This window comes from Symphalangus syndactylus, chromosome 21 (assembly GCF_028878055.3).
Source record: "Symphalangus syndactylus isolate Jambi chromosome 21, NHGRI_mSymSyn1-v2.1_pri, whole genome shotgun sequence".
In the NCBI taxonomy this organism is placed as follows: domain Eukaryota; kingdom Metazoa; phylum Chordata; class Mammalia; order Primates; family Hylobatidae; genus Symphalangus; species Symphalangus syndactylus.
The window spans coordinates 38,814,408-38,834,390 of record NC_072443.2 but is presented as its reverse complement, the minus strand read 5'-3'; the positions used below and the strand labels follow the sequence as shown (position 1 = coordinate 38,834,390).

The 19,983-nt window shown below is 33.7% G+C and overlaps 1 protein-coding gene across 13 annotated transcripts in view; it reads left to right on the top strand.

Annotated features, from left to right (window-relative positions):
- ZBTB20 (zinc finger and BTB domain containing 20) overlaps positions 1-19,983 on the top strand; it is an 833,136-nt gene that overhangs the window by 168,464 nt on the left and 644,689 nt on the right. For 11 of the 13 annotated variants that reach the window (XM_063630087.1, XM_063630085.1, XM_063630084.1 and 8 more), the window contains one exon: positions 11,129-11,179. The exons of the other annotated variants lie outside the window; for them this stretch is intronic. The gene's annotated coding sequence lies outside the window, so the exon portion shown is untranslated. Of the gene's footprint in view, positions 1-11,128; positions 11,180-19,983 lie in introns of those variants that run through there. 13 annotated transcript variants of the gene reach the window in all.

The following is a 19,983-nucleotide window of genomic DNA, read 5'->3' as shown; positions in this document are numbered from 1 at the left end:
TGTAAGCACTTGAAAAATATTTATGGCTAATGATTTTTGTAAATTCATTTATTTGTTTTTCAGATCTATCAGTGCTTACTATGTGCCAGGCATGACACCTAGGGGCAAGTGATTTGGCAGAGAATAAGACAGATAGCTTCCTTAATGTAGGAAAATCAACAATGAATCAGTTTATAAATAAGTAAAATAGTTGCAGATAGTGATATCCTGTGAAGAAAAGAAATCTGGGCAGTGGGATCAAAAGTGACCTGGGTCAGATAGGGTGGATAGTGGCATAAAGAGTAACCAGGTGCCATTTGAGTTGAGGACTGAATGATGAGAAGGGGAAGCCCTCATGAAATGATCTGGGAGAAGAGCCTTGTAGAAAAGCATCTTCAAAAGCCCCAAATGAGCATGGCCTGATGAAGGAAGACAAAAAAAGGTAGTGTGGCTGGATTTTAGTAAAACAGTTGGTGTGTAGGGATGTGTGAGTGTATGTTTATTTTTGTGTCTGTGTGAGAGTGCTCTTGGGAACAGGACATTAAATTAGCTCCTTGTTTGTTTTCTTAGGTACTCAATTGATTAATCTTTTCTAAACATAAATGTATGTTTCTGATCTAAAATGAGAGTTATTGAATTGATTGTATCTGAATCAACTGTTGTTCAATGAAAGAGAAGGCCCATTCATAGGTGTCTTGATAGAAATCAGAGTGAGAAGAGAGAATACACTGAGATAGTGAAAGTTTGGGAGAAATTAGGAATTAGTACTTGGTTCTTTTGCTCCAAGACCAAATAGAAGCTTATTTGGAATGTCACTACATGGGTCTGGGTAGTTGTTGTGCATCCCGATGGAGCAGAGACTTGTTCACAGAAAATGGTGACTGAGCAGGGACATTTAAAGAAAGCTGTCTCCTGTTGTTGGAGGGAGGATTTGAGAAAAGGACAAAGATTTTTAAAAAATGACGAGTTACTGGGTGCAGCACACCAACATGCCACATGTATACATATGTAACTAACCTGCGTGTTGTGCGCATGTACCCTAAAACTTGAAGTATAATAAAAATATATATAATTGATTTTTAACAAGAAAAAGATTAGGACTGGGAATGGGCCAGGCTCAATAACTGAAAAGAGACATCCTAAACCCTATTATCTCCATCATCAATGCCAGCCTCACAGAAGAAAAATAAGTTGTTGGTAGATGAACTGGATTATGATGTGGGAGGATGGCATGTTCAAATTAAACCAGGAAATGGAAGCATTATGTACCATATCAATACACCTTTGGGGAGAAGAAAGAGAAAAGTAAATTCAGAGAGCAAAACTGGCTTTGGATAAGAAAGTCAACTGGGCAATAATATAGCAGAGGAAATAGTTTCATTTTCAAAAGCATTACTGTAATGCTTATTGAAGCAGTTGTGAAAAACCTGAAAACCATGAGTTTATGCAAAGAGACATTTTTGGAACTAGAAAATAACAAGAGGTCTATAACAAACGTATGGAAAATTTCTAAACATTTAAAACCTGTAATTGAAAATTCAGTTAATTTAGTTTAACAAATTACTTAAAATTTAAACTCCGTTGGCTGTATTTTGGCTTAAATGTAAAAATTCCTAGTCTATAGCTGCTAATATATTTTATATCACAGATAGGCAAAAGTCTATGCCTTAATTGAAAGGATGAAGCCTTTCATATCAGTCTGAAGCCAAAAGTTGTACACAAACTTCTTTGCTTTTTTGACTTGCTTGGATCAGATACTGATCAGGTGCTTTGCTTGGGTACAGACTTGAGAGTTTTACTGTTAGCTTTCATCAGCTTTTTCAACATTGACCTTTGACCATGAAAAATGAAGACAAGAACGGCCTTGAGAAACAATGCTGCTCCGGTTCTAAATCTGGTTCCTCGGTGTAATTGTATATCATACTTTAATTTTTCTAACTGGCATTTCTCAAGTTTAAATTAATTTGAGTTCACTATGAATTTAACAGAAATTGACAGAGTAGAGACGAGTACCTCATGCTGAACTATATAGGAAGGACATCGTGAAGGACATGTTGAGGGCATAGGAAAAGCCTGATATATATGTGAAAATATTTCAGCTACATGAACATTGCATGACACATTGTAGACCCCATAATTGTTTGCTGAAACAATGTATATTTATTTAAAATCTTATCTCATTGGGTGAGACGGTATAATTTCTGCATTATTTGGAAGTGAGGATATACAATGGAACCAGACTAAGGAGGAATTTGAAAACCAAGTATATACGACTTGATACTGTAAATCATTAGGAATTATTATAGGAAATAACTAGATGATTACCAAATATTTGTTTTATTATGGTGTGTAGGATGATATAGAGATAGATAGAGGCAAAGGATGATATTTTATTCCAGGCATACTTTTATATTAACCAGTTTCTCATTCCCAGCCTAGCTTGGCTGCATTGAAATGAATTTCTTCAGAAAAGTCTGTAGGTCTAATGTAAAAAAAAAAAAAAAAACTGCCGTAATTATCAAGCTTCTTCCTTATGTTGTCTTGTATTTGTGTTTCCATTTGCCTTGAGTTGTACCTTCTTTTCTGTATACCTGATATTTAACCATATTTTAGGACTTTGAACATTCTGCTTTATTTTGCCCTTTTATACTTGTGTCTCACTGGTACCTGCCTGTTTGCATTTATTTTAGGGAGTAATTCAATAAAAAATGAACGGAATGAATTTATAACTAAAACCTGTTCTGCGCAAACCATAAGGATGGGATTTATTTATTTTATTTATTTTTTAAGTCAGCCTTTGCTCTTCATGGAATTACTCAATGTATAAAGATTGGTACACTAAAAGCAAATCCTGCATTACAAATTGGTTGCTGTCTTTGGTAGCAATCTGCCAAGAGCATATTTCAAGAAAATAGTCATACTGCAAATTTGGCCCCTTGCTGGCCCTCACTAAGTATGCATTTTACTTTGACATGTTATTTCATAGAAATGATTTAGGACTAGAAATTAAAAGTTGTATCAACTGATGTACCTCTCATCAGACGAATTAGGAATAGCAGACAATCCTGCCTTTGAGAAGTTATTATGATAATATTGCCCATTTATACCGTTGTCTTGGTTGCCTTTGGAATATAATCATTCACATATTTATCCCATGAAAACTATTTCCAAAAAGGAAATGAGAGGTCAGCTTTTATTGTATAATTCCACATTTACTAGCTGGTGGTACCTTATTTTTTCAATTTTTGGCATTGACTCTGGGAAATTTACTGTGGTATAAAACTGCCAGCTGCACAGAGGTGGGGGCCAGTTTTGTCAGCATCTTATGAACAATTCACCAAATGAATTTTTCTGGGAAAACCAGTATGAAAGTTCCTTGCGTGGTAGTGAAGAGGTAGACTTGTGTTAAATATAATAACACACAAGAAAAACCATCAACTCATGAAAGATTGAACAACTCATGAAAGATTAAAGCTGGAAATGGAACATGGTCTGTAGGAATCCGAACTCTGCAACTGGATTGACGGGGGCATAAATCCTGGTTCTGCCACTCAGTAAAAGGGTGTCCTTTGGCAAATTACTTACTCCCTCTGTTCCTTAGTTTACACATCGATAAAGTGGGTATAATGATATTACCTACCTCCTATAGTTTTTATTAGGTTTAAATAAGTAAATACAAATAAAAGCACTTTGAACAGAACCTGAATATGGGGACTGCTCAAGTATTTGCTATTATCTGTTAATCTTTAGAAGTAAAGATGAAAATTAAATAGCTTTCTCTTTGACTCTGCCTTCTATTGTTACAAAAATATAAGAAGAAAATTGTCATTTCTAAAATGTGGAGTGATTTTAAAGCAGCACTATTTTGTTTCAAAGCTCAAATACCTTGTAATGCAATTGTCCTTAAAGGAAACATATTTAACCTTTAACCAAGACTAAATTAACCAGAATTGTTTTTACACACCCCTTTTAGAAGAAAGGATACAAATCGTAACAAAATAGCTCATTATTAGTCCTGTCTTCAGAAGGAACTTCAAACATTCTCCTTTTGTCCTGGGGGTTACTGTATGAGTGCAATCTCCTATGTCTAAGTATTTAGAATTCTGTAAAATTAGAAAGCAAGGGGTTTTTATGTCGGTCTCTGGACCCCTGGAAATTTCATAAAAAATTTCGTGATCATACGCACTTTTCTAGAGAAAAAAGATTCTTGGTTTTTTATCATCATCCCAGAGGCCCTTCCTGACTTCCCAAAAGTTCAAGAGCCATCCTCTAAGGCAACATAATTTTTTCATTTTAAGTGAAAGATAAAATTATAATTCCCTATTTACTAAGGCAGAGAAATCTACTAGAACATCTTATATTTTTAGTTAAAACGATCTAAAAACAAAAAACTTTCCCCCCGGTGAACCCTTAGCTAACATTTAACTTACCAACTTACCCTTAGAACATTTAACCAACCAATATTTCAGGTAATCAATGGTTACTTGCATCAAGCAGCAGTCATTCTTCAGTGATTAGCTATGCTGGTGAAAATAGTCCAGTCTTATCTGGAGAAAATGGTGATTTTTGAATTTATTCATTTTTTTTCTTGAAGTTTCAAAATTATTAATATTTTTATAGTTTCATAATTATACATTTCTTATGGTATACTCAGGAATAAGAGTATTCTATAAATGCTTACTTCAAAACTATTATATCAATCTAATATAATTTAGTAGTGAATATTTCTGCTCTTGGTGGAGTGAAATATCTGACAGAAGACTAGGGAAAGCTGGAAGAAAAATAATTTTACTGACCTGTGAAATTTAAAAAAATGTCTTCTATTTTTTATCAACTTATGTAAATGTTTAAGTGCATATTTACTTTGGTATTTTAAAATTGCCTTTACTAAAATGGCTAAATAGAAGATTTTTAAATAATTGTTTTATGGATCCTTAGAAAGGATGTACATTTCAAGCCCAAAAACTTTAAAGTTTTTAGTTGAAGGAGATTAAGTAAATAATTTAGAAGTGCATTGTGTTTACCTGTTAATAATTAAGCAGGTTAGATTGTGTACTTTTTATAGTCATTGAGTTTTAATTTATTTATTTGTTGGTGTGTTGGTTTTTAAGAATTTATTTAAGGCATTCTGCTCTTGGGAAATAAAAATAAACAGAGTGAAGCTTCACATAATAAAAGGGCGGGCTCAGGTTACTTTTAAACAGACAGGTAAAGAAAAAAATTGATCGTATTTTAGAGTTAAAAACAGTATTCAGTACCTAATCTTTCTGTACTTTTTCCCTCTCTTTAGAAGCGAACCTGAAATACCTAAGAGCAAGTATAACTGAGTCAGTGAATGGTCTTTTGTTGTTGCTCTCGAGCTCCAGCTCCATGGAATTTGACTTTATTTCAGATGGCTTTAGTATGGGGTTTAGCCAGACCAATCTTATGAAGGGTTCTTTGAGAATATACCATAGAACTTACCAGATTTCCCTGGTGTTTTAAAAACTCTAATAATATATCCAAATCCAAAATGAATACCTCCACCTTAGGATGCATGATTACGGACGAACTGAAATTAAGGCTTTTCTAGTCTTTGAAGGAATGTATCCTTGTCTTCTTGACGATGGAACTGTACAGGTTCTTTATGATCTTTCAGGATCATCAACTGGCTTTCATTTGCCTTTTAAAATAAAATACAACTAAACCTTATGTTTAAATTTTTATTTAATGAAGACTTGTTTGCTATAATTATTAATAGAGAATGGTCTTTAACAGTTTCTATTCATTTTGTACTCATTGGGAAAGCCTTATACAAAATAATGTCCATTGAAATAATTAACCAGAACTCATAGTTCATATGTTGTAGGGTCATATGTTTTGAATGACATGTTAAGGACTATGGATTGAAAAACATTTCTTATATGGGAATGAACAGCATGATTTTATAGCTACTTAAAATTTGCTTACTTTAAACTTTTACTTAATTGAAATTTATACTACTCCTACTTCCAAAACTGATTTGGAGCATCTTACGTTCTCATGGCATATTTTGTCTCTCTTTATACAGTAGTGCTATCATTGAAATCGATGAACATTTTATCTATTTTCTCTTGTAAAAGTATGTTCACAGTATAAATGTAACCTCCAACTTAAGTTTTCTACATTCCAGGCTGTGCTTTTCTTTGAAAATGTAATTAGAGATGTTACTAGTTAAAATTTGGTTGCTAGGAACCTAATAGATACCATTATGGGTAGTTGCTGTTATCTTTATAAATCCTATTTTTCTTTCTTTGTTGTTCTCTTTCTTCCCTTCCTCTCAACACCTGCCCTTTCTCCTTTCCTTCCTTACATTTTTTTCTTTAAAAAAATCTATGCAGTTAAAAAGATTTCACCAAAAATGACAGATAGACATTTTCAAATGTCTTTCTTAACATTCAGGAATTCTGATAATATAACATTAAATTTTTCTTTCCTGAAACATAAACTAGGTGCCTTCTTTTAGTACTTTTTATGTTTATAGAAAGTAATTTGTTTTTATTATAGAAAATTTGGAAATAAATTCTAAGAAGAAAAAAAGTCTGTCATAATCTTAAGATAAATTCAAAGAATAATGTAGTTTAAGTTTTTTACAGTCACATACATACTTTTTCTAATACACACACAAACACACACACACCTGGTACATACAGATCTATACTTATATATGCATATAACCAAAAGTTGTGCATAGTCTGTATTTATGTTATATAGAGAAAAATTATTAAATATTGGTATGTTATCACTTTTACCATTTTATAACCTGTTTTCTAAGTTTAATGATATATATTTTCACTTGTCATGTCTAATGAACACTTAATATCGTATTACATATAATTTATCTAACCAGTTCACTATTCTGGAATATTTTAGTTTATTTAATTTGCATTTCTTTCATTGCTATTGCAGATTAATATTATTTCATATGTATTTTAGCTTCTTATTTCACCTTATTACTTATAGGTATTATTTAGAATTAATAATATTTAATATTAATAAATAGTATTACTATTTTATATATAGTTTAAAATATATTTTATATATGTTTAAATATATTTATAAATGCATTCCATATTTTAGAAGAGAACTCACAATTCTATTGTGAATTGCCTATTCATGTATTTTGCTCATTTTAAAAAGTAGAATAATATGTTTGTTTATTTATAAAGACTCTTAACCCAATGAACATTATACACTTTAAAAATATTTATTTTTTGTTGGCCTCTTAATTTTGAATTTTGTTAAAGATGTTTTTTGCCTTACACATTTTTTTTTTTTTTTTTTGAGACTGGTTCTTGTTCTCTTGCCCAAACTGGAGTACAGTGGCAGGATCATGGCTCACTGTAGCCTTGACCTCTCCAGGCTCAGGTGATCCTCCCACCTCAGCCCCCTGAGTAGCTGGGACTACAGTTGTGCACCACCATGCCCAACTAATTTTTGTATTTTTTTGTGGAGCCAGAGTTTCACCATGTTTCCCAGGCTAAAATTTTTGATTTTAAGTAGTAAAAATCATAAATCTTTATGCTTATATTATATACCATTGTGTATGTACTTTAAAAGTCCTTCCAATCCCAGCACTTTGGGAGGCCGAGGCGGGCGAATCACGAGGTCAGGAGATCGAGACCATGGTGAAACCCGGTCTCTACTAAAAATACAAAAAATTAGCCGGGCGTGGTGGCGGGCGCCTGTAGTCCCAGCTACTCGGAGAGGCTGAGGCGGGAGAATGGCGTGAACCCGGGAGGCGGAGCTTGCAGTGAGCCGAGATTGTGCCAGTGCAGTCCAGCCTGGGTGACAGAGCGAGACTCCGTCTCAAAAAAAAAAAAAAAAAAAAAAAGTCCTTCCCATGTTGGAGTTCAGAAAATTATACATACGTATGTTCTTAGAGGTCCTTATATTGAGTTTTATTGACCTGATTTATATTTTAGTACTGATAAGTATTAGAGAACATAATTTATTTTTCCACATGTAATCAGTCAGCTGTCTTAACATTGTTCATGGAAATGTTACTTGTAACATTCACCCCATATCTGAGTTCCCCTGGCCTCTTCTACTGATCTATCTCTTCCAATGCCAATATCACAGTCACTTATATTTCACTCTTTGGAAAGAACCTACCTTGTTCTCTGCTCCTTTGCTACAGGACTCAAACCTAATGCTTGATGTTTTCTCTGTTTAAATTTGTTTTTTAAGTTTGTCAGTCCCCTGGTTTGTTGTTAGTGTTTTGAGCTAGCTTTAAAGCATCAAAACTACTAAATATCATTTTAGTTCATTTCAGTACAACAAAGATTTTTTTGAATATTTGTTATATAACAAGGCTTGTGCTTGCATTAGGAATACATAAATGAATCAGATTTCTGTGTAGCAACGTCCCTGCACTGGAAAAATGTGTTAATCTGATGGAGTCAGATAGCATGTAAATGGTAAAGAGATTGGCCTCATGTTAATAACTTAATTTTCTTCTGATTCTTTCTTATTCTTTTGTTATCTATGACTTCTTGGACCTAGCCATTTAATATATTTTCCCCTTTTTCTTTTTTTTTCAATTTAGGAAAGGTGAAATATTATGTGAAATTGATTTAACAGAGTTAGATTGACTCAGGCATATGAAAGATGGTGACTTTTTCATATTCATGTAGTCTCTTTATTTTCTAATTAATGAACTGAAAATTGTGTCTTTCTATTTTTGTTCTCTAAATGTTTATTGAGCTCTTGCTAGGCACTATTTAAGGAACTTTAAGGAAAATAACAGTAAATGCCTTTGACAAAGTAATCTAGTGGGGAAATTCACAATTTATAAAAATACTAGCAATATAATAAAAAGTATTGAGTAAACTGTTTGGTATATGCTGGCCATTATACTAGGCAAGGAAATATGTATTATTTAATCCTAAAACAATTCAGATGATCCTTCAGATTTTTTTTTTTTTTTTTTGAGACGGAGTTTTGCTCTTGTCGCCCAGGCTGAAGTGCAGTGGCACAATCTTGGCTCACTGCAACCTCCACCTCTTGGGATCAAGTGATTCTCCTGCCTCAGCCTCCCAAGTAGCTGGGATTGCAGGCGCCCGCCACCACGCCCAGCTAATTTTTTGTATTTTAGTAGAGACGGGGTTTCGCCATGTTGAGCAGGCTGGTCTCGAACTCCTGACCTCAGGTGATCCGCCTGCCTCGGCCTCCCGAAGTGCTGGGATTACAGGTGTGAGCCACCTCACTCCACCAGTCCTTCAGATTTTTTTGTTTTGACTGTCTTCTTTACTTGATTCAGTTTTCTTATTATTATTACCTCCTTTGAGAAGCTTCCCTGTCCAAATCTATCTAAAACATCAGGCCATGTAACTCTCAGTGTCATTATCTTGTTTTATCTGACTTCATAGTACTAATTATATGACATTATAAGTCCAACAATTTATTTGTTTATTGCCTGTTTCTCCTGTTGCTAGAATGAATATTGAATGGAAGAATAAACAATGCGTTGTAGGAGTTTGTAGTTGCAGAATGACAGTTTAATTTGGTATACATGATGTAATTTCTTTAAGCCTAAGTTTCTCATCTGTAAATAGATACAGATTTAGTGCCTGTTTTATTGGTTAGGCTGTTCATTCATTCACTGGGTACATATTCATTGATATCCTAGTATATGGCAGGCACTATTCAAGAAAATGGGGTTACAGTGAAAAAGACAAAGTGCCTGCCCTTATGTTACTTCCATTCTAGAGGAACAGACATAATAAATTAATAAAAATAACTTTTGTAATATGTAGTGGCCAAATTAATTTTCTCAAAGGTGTCCTCCACCCTATATCTATGATTAGAACATGTTTTCTTTTCTGTTCCTAATCATCCTATTTCTTCATCATTAATTGTTCTGGTTTCACTCCTCCTACCAGTTACTAACTTTTAGCATCTCTCCTCATTTGCAGATGCAGAATAACTGTAATAATGCTGATGCACCCCAAATATAACAGGACTTTCAGATTCCTTTTCTGGAACCTATTTGTCTATTAGTGCAGCCAAACTTTAGGTTTGTTTTGGTTTACTAGTGTGGTTTGTTGTTTGCAAAAATATTCTGCATGCATATTAATAATATAGTCAATTAAAATCCTCAGGTTTTTAAAATTTTAATGGGCATTTTACTGTAGATGTACTAGATTATAGAATCAAGCATATGTTTATGTATTGCATTTCCATTATTAAAACTGCTTTTGAAACTTTGAATGGCTAAATCTCTGTGGAGATTATTAGTAAATTTGGCATCAAGGTCATCATTGAGATTTCATAGCAAATTTAGAGATCATTTTCTAATGGGAACACAACATCAAATTCAATTTTTAATAGGAGAGCTGTTTTTAGTTAAATCTTTATATAGTCAAAATCACCAAATTGGCTTTAAAGTAACCTCAACATCCTGCCTGTTCCCATCCAGCTTCAATTCTATACTAAAGAAATTTAAAAGCAACCCATCCATTTGTTTGGCATCCTTGCATCTAAATATGGGTAGGACCCTACTATTAGCCTTTCTGCTAAAACAGGAAATATTAAGCCATGTTTTAATGTCAATGCCTTAGGTACTAAGCTGTACCGAACATGTTACCCTTTGCATCTTTATTTCTTTCCACCCATTTTCTTTTGATTTTCTTTGGGTTATCTGTGTTTATGCATATATCTCTAACCTTACCTATTATTTTGAGAATAGGGCTTGTGTTTTATCTCTGCATACTTTTAAACTCACCAGTGATGACCAGTACATTATACATCATAGATCTTTGCGAACTCTGTTAATAAGAATGAGCAAGTAAATAGGTTAAAAGCAATTTGGGATTTGCTTTTCCTAAAAGAAATATGAAAATAAAAATGCAAATATCCTTATGAGTTAAGATAACTTCTTACGATACTATAGCAAACGCCGTGCTATCCCTCCTCAAAAATGTATATGCAGTGGTTTAGATTGTATATTTGGGCCACGTTTTACTGAGTACTTGTACACATATGAATGTGTTAGCTTTCAGTTTTCTTTTTAAAACTATAGATATTAGTTGGCATACACAAACTAAGCTACCTGAGTCATAAAGATATTACAGAAATGCAAATGTTTTCCTTGGCAGATTTCTAATTTTAAGTATTCCTTTTTTTACAGACAAATAATAAGAAGTGTTAAGAATTGCCTTTGGGACTCTGAAGGCTGAAGGTAATGTCCAGTGATATTTTCCTGAATGGGCTTTATCTTCTTGAATTGTCTTATGATATTAAGGTCTTGGATTTGCTACCTCAAATTTTCTTATATTTTATTGTTTTTCTTTTATTGTCCTTAAACACATTAAATATACTTTTCTATGTACACCTAAAAATAATATGAAATTGTAAATTTAAAAAGTAGAAATTTTATACTCTTTATGAATATTTCAGCCTAATTAGGTGTTGCTATAACTCTTCTTCCTTCTATTTCGTTATATATTATGTCCCTCTGTCCTCCCCCTTTTTTTTTTTTTTTAACTGGTTTGGAACTCATGATTTTAAACTGTGTTCTTTTGTTAAATAGACGTATTGGCTTAAAGTCAAAATGTCAGTAACAATTTCTCCTGAGGAAGAGCTTTACAACTAACTATAAGAAATAAAATTGTATTTATTGGGGACAGCGAAACTCTCCAGATGAGATTTAGTGGCTACTGATAGAAGTCCAGAATTTCAGGCAAGAAGTTTACAATAGACTCGTGTGGCTGCATTGTGTATAAAGAGCTCATAGGGATTGAAGGAGGCTTCTTAGACAAGAGGGGGCTGTAATTATTTTGCTTCTTACATGCATGGTTAGATTTTCCAGCGAGACTAACATGGTAGGGTAATTTATTATAGAAGAGTAAATCACAGATTACATTGGAGGGCGATGGGGTGGTGCGATCCAACCATCAGTTTTGTGAATACATACACTTAAGCATGTGTGATAGCTTGTTTTTAATTTCTTTACACCAGTGCACACCTCAAACATTCCGTTTAGCAGTGGGATATGCAAATTGTTCCAAATGCAGCAGCAGTACTTTCACCTGAATGTCAAAACTGTCAGAGAGCTTTAAATCAAATCTTTATAACATTTTTTAAAAACCAGCCAGCCCCAAGATCGAGGCACCAAACTCACTGAAAAAAACTTCATTCTCATATTTCCAGAAAGCTCCTGTATGTCAACAGGGTAATGTCAAAGTTCTAATTCACCTGCTTTCTAATTTTAACCTTTTAAGGATTTTATTTTATTTGGCTTAATTACGATATTTTCTACAAATTAATGATAAATGCCTTGATTAATAAAACCAAATGTCAGAGAAAATGACAACTTGATGAAAAATTAATACTCGGCAATATTTTAAGGTACAGAAGTACTAAAGATGTACTCTTAAACCTCATATTTCATTAGCTCTTTCTGAAGGTAGTTAACTAGAATTCTCTTTGCACCTAAGTTTTCACAGCCACATGTACAGATACATTTTAGCAATATAATTTTCAGTGATTTTGTGCTGTTCTTTTTATTATTAGCTATTATAGTTAGAAATATACTTCTAATTTTTATCCCTGCCTTGCCCCATAAGGTTATTTATTTTTATTCACAAAATCAAGGTAAAGTATATTTTGGAGTGGTTATGAGATTAAGTTACTATGCTAAGAATCAAGTTAGCAACCTGTCTGTGTGAATGTGTGTGCGTGTGTGTGTGTGTGTGTGTGTGTGTGTGTGTCTGTGAGAGAGAGAGGGAGACAGACAGAAATTAAAGAAACCTCATGGTGTAAAATTAATGTTTGGTGATTGGATGTCTGCTAGACGATTTATTTGGTTATGAACATTTCAGCTTTTATATTTAAAATTATCTGAGAGGGAGAAAGAATATAGCTTTTCTTTTTTTTTTTTTTTTTTTGAGACGGAGTCTCGTTCTGTCGCCCAGGCTGGAGTGCAGTGGCGCAATCTCGGCTCACTGCAAGCTCCGCCTCCCGGGTTCACGCCATTCTCCTGCCTCAGCCTCTCCGAGTAGCTGGGACTACAGGCGCCCGCCACCACGCCCGGCTAAGAATATAGCTTTTCAAAGTGGAATAGATTTTAACATGATAATTTCCATTTTTGTTAAATATGTTTTTTTTCCTGAGATTACATTAAAAGACCTGAAGACAAATAAAGAGTGGTAACTTCCTTTTTTCTTGTATACTATTAACTTTTTGGCTAGCTCAAAAAAACAAATAATATGAAATATGATTATTTTTCTACTTTTACTGGAGATCATGAAGTTGAAAGTTAAAAATATCCCATGTGTTTTTCCATCTTCACAAATATCAGGATTTCTGAATATGAATAAAATATTTGATTAAATCCTATGCAGAAATGGTACTATGCAGTTACCAATGGTACATGCAGGATTGTAGTCCATGTTAGTTTTTATTTTCGTATTTTACGGATAAAGCTGCCAACCAAATGAGGGAAGGCACAATGACCTCTTGTGTGTTTGTTTTGTTTGGTTGTTCAGAATAAAAAGACCCACAATATATACTGTCAATAAAATGGACTTACTTTAACCATCTGTTCATGTAATGACATGATGTTCGTACCTATCAACAAAAATTTTTGCCAACGAATGTTAGAATCTCCTTTTTCTGTAATATAATGAGAATTTCTAAGTAGGTATTTTAGGCATGTTGCTCTGCATAGTAGGATAAATAGAGGTAAGTGTTGGTCAACATTCTATAACCACAATGTATGCCAATCCCAAGGGAAAACATTCTTCAGTGTAGATTTCCAGTAATATTTAAAATTTGGAGATGGATTGCATTGAATCTCCCTTAGCTGGCTCTAGGTTTTATTGTTTTTGTGTCTTTCCTGGTTCCAGGCATCCTGTCTGTACTGGCAAAGCTGCCTGATGAGGAGGGGCCTTCAACATTGCTGCCCCAATTGCTTACATACCTGCCATGAATAATAGCTTTGTCCACTAGTTAATCATTGCATTGTAACTGTCTCTGATCCATCTTAGCTGATCACTGCCCAGAGGAGTTTAAGTTCCATTGTAACACAAAGCTCCTATTACCTTTCTGTACCTGCATTTTATGTGCCTGTAAAAGCATCCATTCTTCTCATACACCAGTTAAATAAGACATGTCCCACTTTTTTTTGACAGTTTCTAAATTACATATTTAAAAATGTGTCTTTTCCTCCTTGTTTATTCTGTTCATCCTTTCATCAGTTTACTTCTGCATATAAACTTGTGTTTTTTCATTAGTTACAAGATTTGATTAAGGAATTATTAACACCTATTTTACAATCCCCACTTTTATATATTTTTTGTTGAGATATTTGTTATTTGGGGGTAAGTACTATAAGAAAATGTCATCCTTTCCCTAACATGTCTATGGACAAAGGAGAAAGACTGGAACCCCCAAAAATCTCTAAGAGATCTTTGGTCTTACATGGTTTGATCCTAGGAATGAGGGCAACTGGCCCAACCTTACACAGAATCTTTAGTTTTAGGGAGTTGAGTTATGATTATTTAAACTCAGTGCTTGAATTAACACACATAACAATCAGCTGATACACTTTGAATAATCTGAATCTTCCGGAAAAATAAACAGCGTTAGAATATCTCTCATCCAACAAAAGAAAAAAAGTAAATATGTTTTATGGTAGGCTTAAAATATATAAATTCCCAGTTTTGATACTCACAATTGTACCATATCTTTCTCTAAATGGCTTGGTAGCACCTTTGGAAATTGCATTATCTTTTTTTTTTTTTTTTTTTTTAGACGGAGTCTCGCTCTGTTGCCCAGGCTGGAGTGCAGTGGCATGATCTGGGCTCACTGAAAGCTCCTCCTCCCGGGTTCATGCCGTTCTCCTGCCTCAGCCTCCCAAGTATCTGGGACTACAGGTGCCCGCCACCATGCCCGGCTAATTTTTTGTATTTTTAGTAGACACGGGGTTTCACCGCGTTAGCCAGGATGGTCTCGATCTCCTGACCTCGTGATCCACCCGCTTCGGCCTCCCAAAGTGCTGGGACTACAGGCGTGAGCCGCCACACCTGGCTGCATTATTTCTCTTAAGCCTGTATTTTATTCTGCTATCTCAAGTAATTGATTGAGCCCTTATTGGCTTGAAAAGATTAATGCAGCTTCCAGAGTTGACTAATACATAACTTATGTACCAGTAGAATGATAAGTTTTTGAAAATAGGAATCATTTACCTTATTTGCTTTCTTTGGAAACCTGTTTATTAATTGAATAAAATGTTTTCATGAAACACACTAATAAAGGAAGCAATCAGAAGGTATTAAGAAAAAGCATGAACATTGTCCAAGATTTATAGGTGGTTTGTGTTTCTTGCCTCAATGCTGCATTCATGCTTTCTCCCTGTCTACCATTCCCTAAAATACCCAGGTCTCTTTTTGTATCCTTTAGTGATGATAAGATGTTTTTTATTCCTCTAATGAAGTGGGAAGTAAATTAACACACTTCTTTTTGGGAATTACATTACTCATTGTAGTACCACTCAACATACCTTTGTAATACTAACCCGTACCCACAACTAATTAGTGAATTTCAGAATTAAGGAAAATCTTAGTTGTGTGGTGGCTGTATGTTTACCAGTGATCAAGGAAGTGTTACTAATACACTCGTCAGTATCAGAAAAGAATTAAGTACACAAAGGGCCAGATGGTCGAGCCCAGGACCTATCAAGAGCCCAGTATGTGTGGGCTGGCCCAATGGAATGACAGAAACATTTACCAGGCTAAGTGGAATCAGAGTTAAGCTTTCACTTACAAGAAAGATAATATTTTTCAAATGTGTTTTCTTACCATATTGTGATTTACATGTGCAAGTCTCATTTGTACTGGTAATATTTGAGACCATATATTTCCCTGTGTATGAAGAACTATGCATTTACATGTATCAGAAAAATCTCTTGGTACATGAAGTATTGGGTTCATAGTTCAGCAGTTACTATGTAAGCATTTTTGCTGGTTCAGAGAATCCTACTTTTCTCTCCTACAAAAATCTATAATTTTACTGTTATAACATACACATTATACTTTCTTATAACTGAATATTTGTCTCATCCAATAGATTGCCTGGCTCATGTTATAAGGTACCTGGTTATAGAGTATTTGCCATAGTAATGGTTAGACAAGGAACTAGTAAATATTTGCTTAGTGTTTTTAACACTATTATAATAGTAGTTATAAGGTTAAATTGGAGAAATTAAAAAGCAAATTCCTTCTCTTTCCTGTGATTTAACTGACTTTACCAGTATACATATAGAAATATCCTGTTCCCCACTATACTTTGTATCCCTTTCATTTTTCATGTTTTAATTTATTTTATTATATAATTGTGTACTTTTGGAAGCCATTTTAAATCTTTTTGGTTTCAAGGATCGATGTATCAGTGAATTGTTGGATGGGTAAATTGATTAAATACAATGTACATTTTTAGGGATTTTTCTCTCCACAATTGCACAAATAATACTAGAGGAGATTAGCTGACTCAGGCCTCCCTTCTTTCTTCTGTCAACCCCTTCTTTCCATTTTCCAGCAAATATTTATGGAATGTCAGCTCTGTGCCAGAAACTTTGTAGATTTTATAGATAGCTGTTGAACAAAAGAGACTTAGTCTTTATCCTTGTGGAGCTTATAGTCTAATAGGGAGATACAATAAGCACATAAATAAATATCAGAGACATAGATGTACTAATAAATGACTATTTTGCTAACCTTCTCAATTCTAGCTTGGGTTAGGGAATTGAGTCTACAGTGGAGAAAATTGTCTTCAATGATCTGCCTTCTTAATACTGGATTACTTGTAGATTAAAAATTGTGGAGAGGCCAAAGTATTTCAGATTACGTTTTAAGGAGCAAGTGGCTTTGAGATGAAGCTAGGTGTGGTAATATTTGCATCCAAGATGAGTCGTAAACACTTTTGTAAACCTGGCTTACTTTATATGATATAGAAGATCTCCATAGACATTTGAAAATCTCAGATTGAAATATTATAGGAATTTGTAGCATTTTAAAATTAAAAAATCATTTCTTTTGATGATTATTTATCAATGGCCCAGAGTTTATTCGTGAATAGGGGTATAGTAATGATGAAAAAAGAGGTGATGACGGAAGTGTGTTTTTTTTTTTCTCATTGGACGTATATGTGGAGTATTGTTGTCTTCTGATCAGATAGTTCATTATGCTCCCTTTTGGATGCGTGTACTGTTTGGCCTTCCAGCCTGCATGCTCATTCAAAGGCATTCCAAGTCATTATGCTGGACTTCAGCCTTGTTCAGTAAAAGGCCATTTCCTCCATCAGCTGTCTGCTTGGACATACATTCTTCTTACTCTCAAAAATATTTTATATGCATTCAGTTTATATTAGATGCATTTGTCAAATTACTCACAAATAATCAGTTTTTTAAAGTTATAATTTGAGCTATGACCTCTCAAACTGTAAATTATAAGGTTTGACCTTTTTGGTTCACAGTTTGACATAACAGCCATTAATTACAGTTTTTAAAGAAGATTTTATTTCATTTAGAATTTGTATTTTGAAAACAGTTTAAGTATTTTCTCTCTAAGTTTTTGGAATAAATGTGGAAATGTAAATGCATATGTATCTATATATAATATATGCATTCAAATATACTAAATTGATTGCATATATATGCATGCTATATTCAAATGTGTTTATGCATAGTACATTGGTATACATACATATAAAGATTTTTATATAATATCTTGTGAGTTAACACTAAGATCTTACTTATTTTATACAACTCTAGCATCAGGATGAGATCAACTTTTTTTTTTTTTTTTTTTGAGACATAGTCTCGCTGTGTCACCTAGGTTGGAGTGCAATGGCGTGATCTTGGCTCACTGCAACCTCCGCCTCCTGGGTTCAAGCAATTCTTGTGCCTCAGCCTCCTGAGTAACTGGGATTATAGGTGCCCGCCACTAAGCCTGGCTAATTTTTGTATTTTTAGTAGAGATGGGGTTTCACCACGTTAGCCAGGCTGGTCTTGAACTCCTGACCTCGGGTGATCTACCTGCTTTGGCCTCCCAGTGTGTTGAGATTACAGGCGTGAGCCACTGCGACCAGCTGAGATCAAGTTTTTAAATGTATTTATCAGGGTGAAAGAGACTTTATTACCATTTGAATCTAGGCTTTCCCCCCTTTTTTTTCCCTTGAGGAGGAATGCAAAAGTATGTGCCTACGAAATGCCCAGTGTCTGACAGTAATTTGGAAGTCTTGAAGACCATTTGAAGTAGCATGGTGTGGGAGAATGTAAACTGTTCCAAGTAGTTTTTGCAAATGTACACCGAAGATACTGAGATAGAAAGTACAGTACATACCAGAAAGGTCAGTTTAGGTAAACACAGAAAGATATCCAGATGTGTGAACACTTTGCTGATATCATCAGTGTTTGAAATGGAGGAATTTAGTATGTTTTTTATTGGATAAAAATAAGATATTTATGTAGCTGAAAATAACACCAAGTGTATCGTTTTCTGCTGCTATTTAATAAAATCTATTAATATTTAGATGATTTCTTCACTTCTGAACAGGTTTTCTCATTTTGTGCTAAACTGTGTTCTTTGTTGCTAAATTCACAAAATTAAATCTAAAATACTATGGAGAGATGAATACTTAAAAACATCTGAATAATTATCTTCAAGGTTACACAACCACCTCTTTGTATTTTAAGTATTTTAGAAATGGTTAACTTGGTTTTGTTCAAATTATTCTCTAGGTTAAAACTAGCATGATGTGTTTCATAACAGAAAGTTAATTTAGGCAACAGCACTGAAAGCAAAGAACTCTTCAGGAAAGTGACTCTTCTTATAGAATAGATAGTATTATCCTAAAATGTTTCCCATGAAAAATGTTTTCCCCGTATGTTTGAGTGTACTTTTTAAAGATTTTTTAAAAAAATATTTAACTTTATGTAAATATTTTCATCTTAATTTCAGAATTATGTTACTACCTTAGTTAACTCTAGAGCTTTGAGTGGCTTATGTTTTTAACAGAGTGATGTAATTTTGGAGTTCCTTACTGATAGGTATATGTGAACTTTTGTTTATTTAACCTGTATGTTTTGTACTTCCTATACTGGAAATACCATTTTATTTTCCATTGGATTTGAGATTCAGTGTTGGCTGAACTATTCACTAAAAGTTGGGCAAATTACTTTAGTTCTCTGGGTTTAAGCCTACACACCGATAAAAGAAAATGGAAAAAATAACATCTATCTCTTGGGGTTATAATTAGGATTGGAGATATTATTAATAAATTGATGAATTCAATGCCTAGCACATAGAAAGTGTTAAATAGCTGATGATTATTTAAATTGGAGAAATGTTCACCATATTTAGAAAATATTAAAACTTTTTTAAACAATTTCCATCTTTCTGATAAATTTGCTACATTTTTCTTCATTCACCTCGTGTGCTTCTTTATTGTTTTGCATGTTCTCTGTTTTTATCTACCTAATTTCCCCAAGTTTATCTTTGAACCTGGAATTACCATCTCACCAATACTATACTGGAAGGGAAAGAGACTATTCCTTAAAAGGAAATCAGTATACTGTAACAAAGAAGTAATTGATGTTCCAAAAAGAGGCAAGTATTTGTCATAGGCCATGTGTTTAAACATTTCTAAAATACTATAAAAACAGGATCTAAGCTGTAGAAAGTCTTTTTCTGATTATGTAGTTTGGATGGCATTCTTTTCTTTTAAAACTTATTAGTTTATGGATTTTAAGGAAATGTTTGCCTCTTTTTTTATTTTTCTAAAAGCAAAAGTAAAAGCAAACACTTAACAGAGTAAAGACACAACCTAAGAAATGGAAGAATATGTTTTCAAAATGTACACCTGATAAGGGGTTAATATCCAAAATATATAAGGAACTGAAACAACTCAATAGTAAGAAAACAAATAACCCAATTGAAAAATAGGCAAAGGACCTGAATAGACATATCTCAAAAGAAGACATAC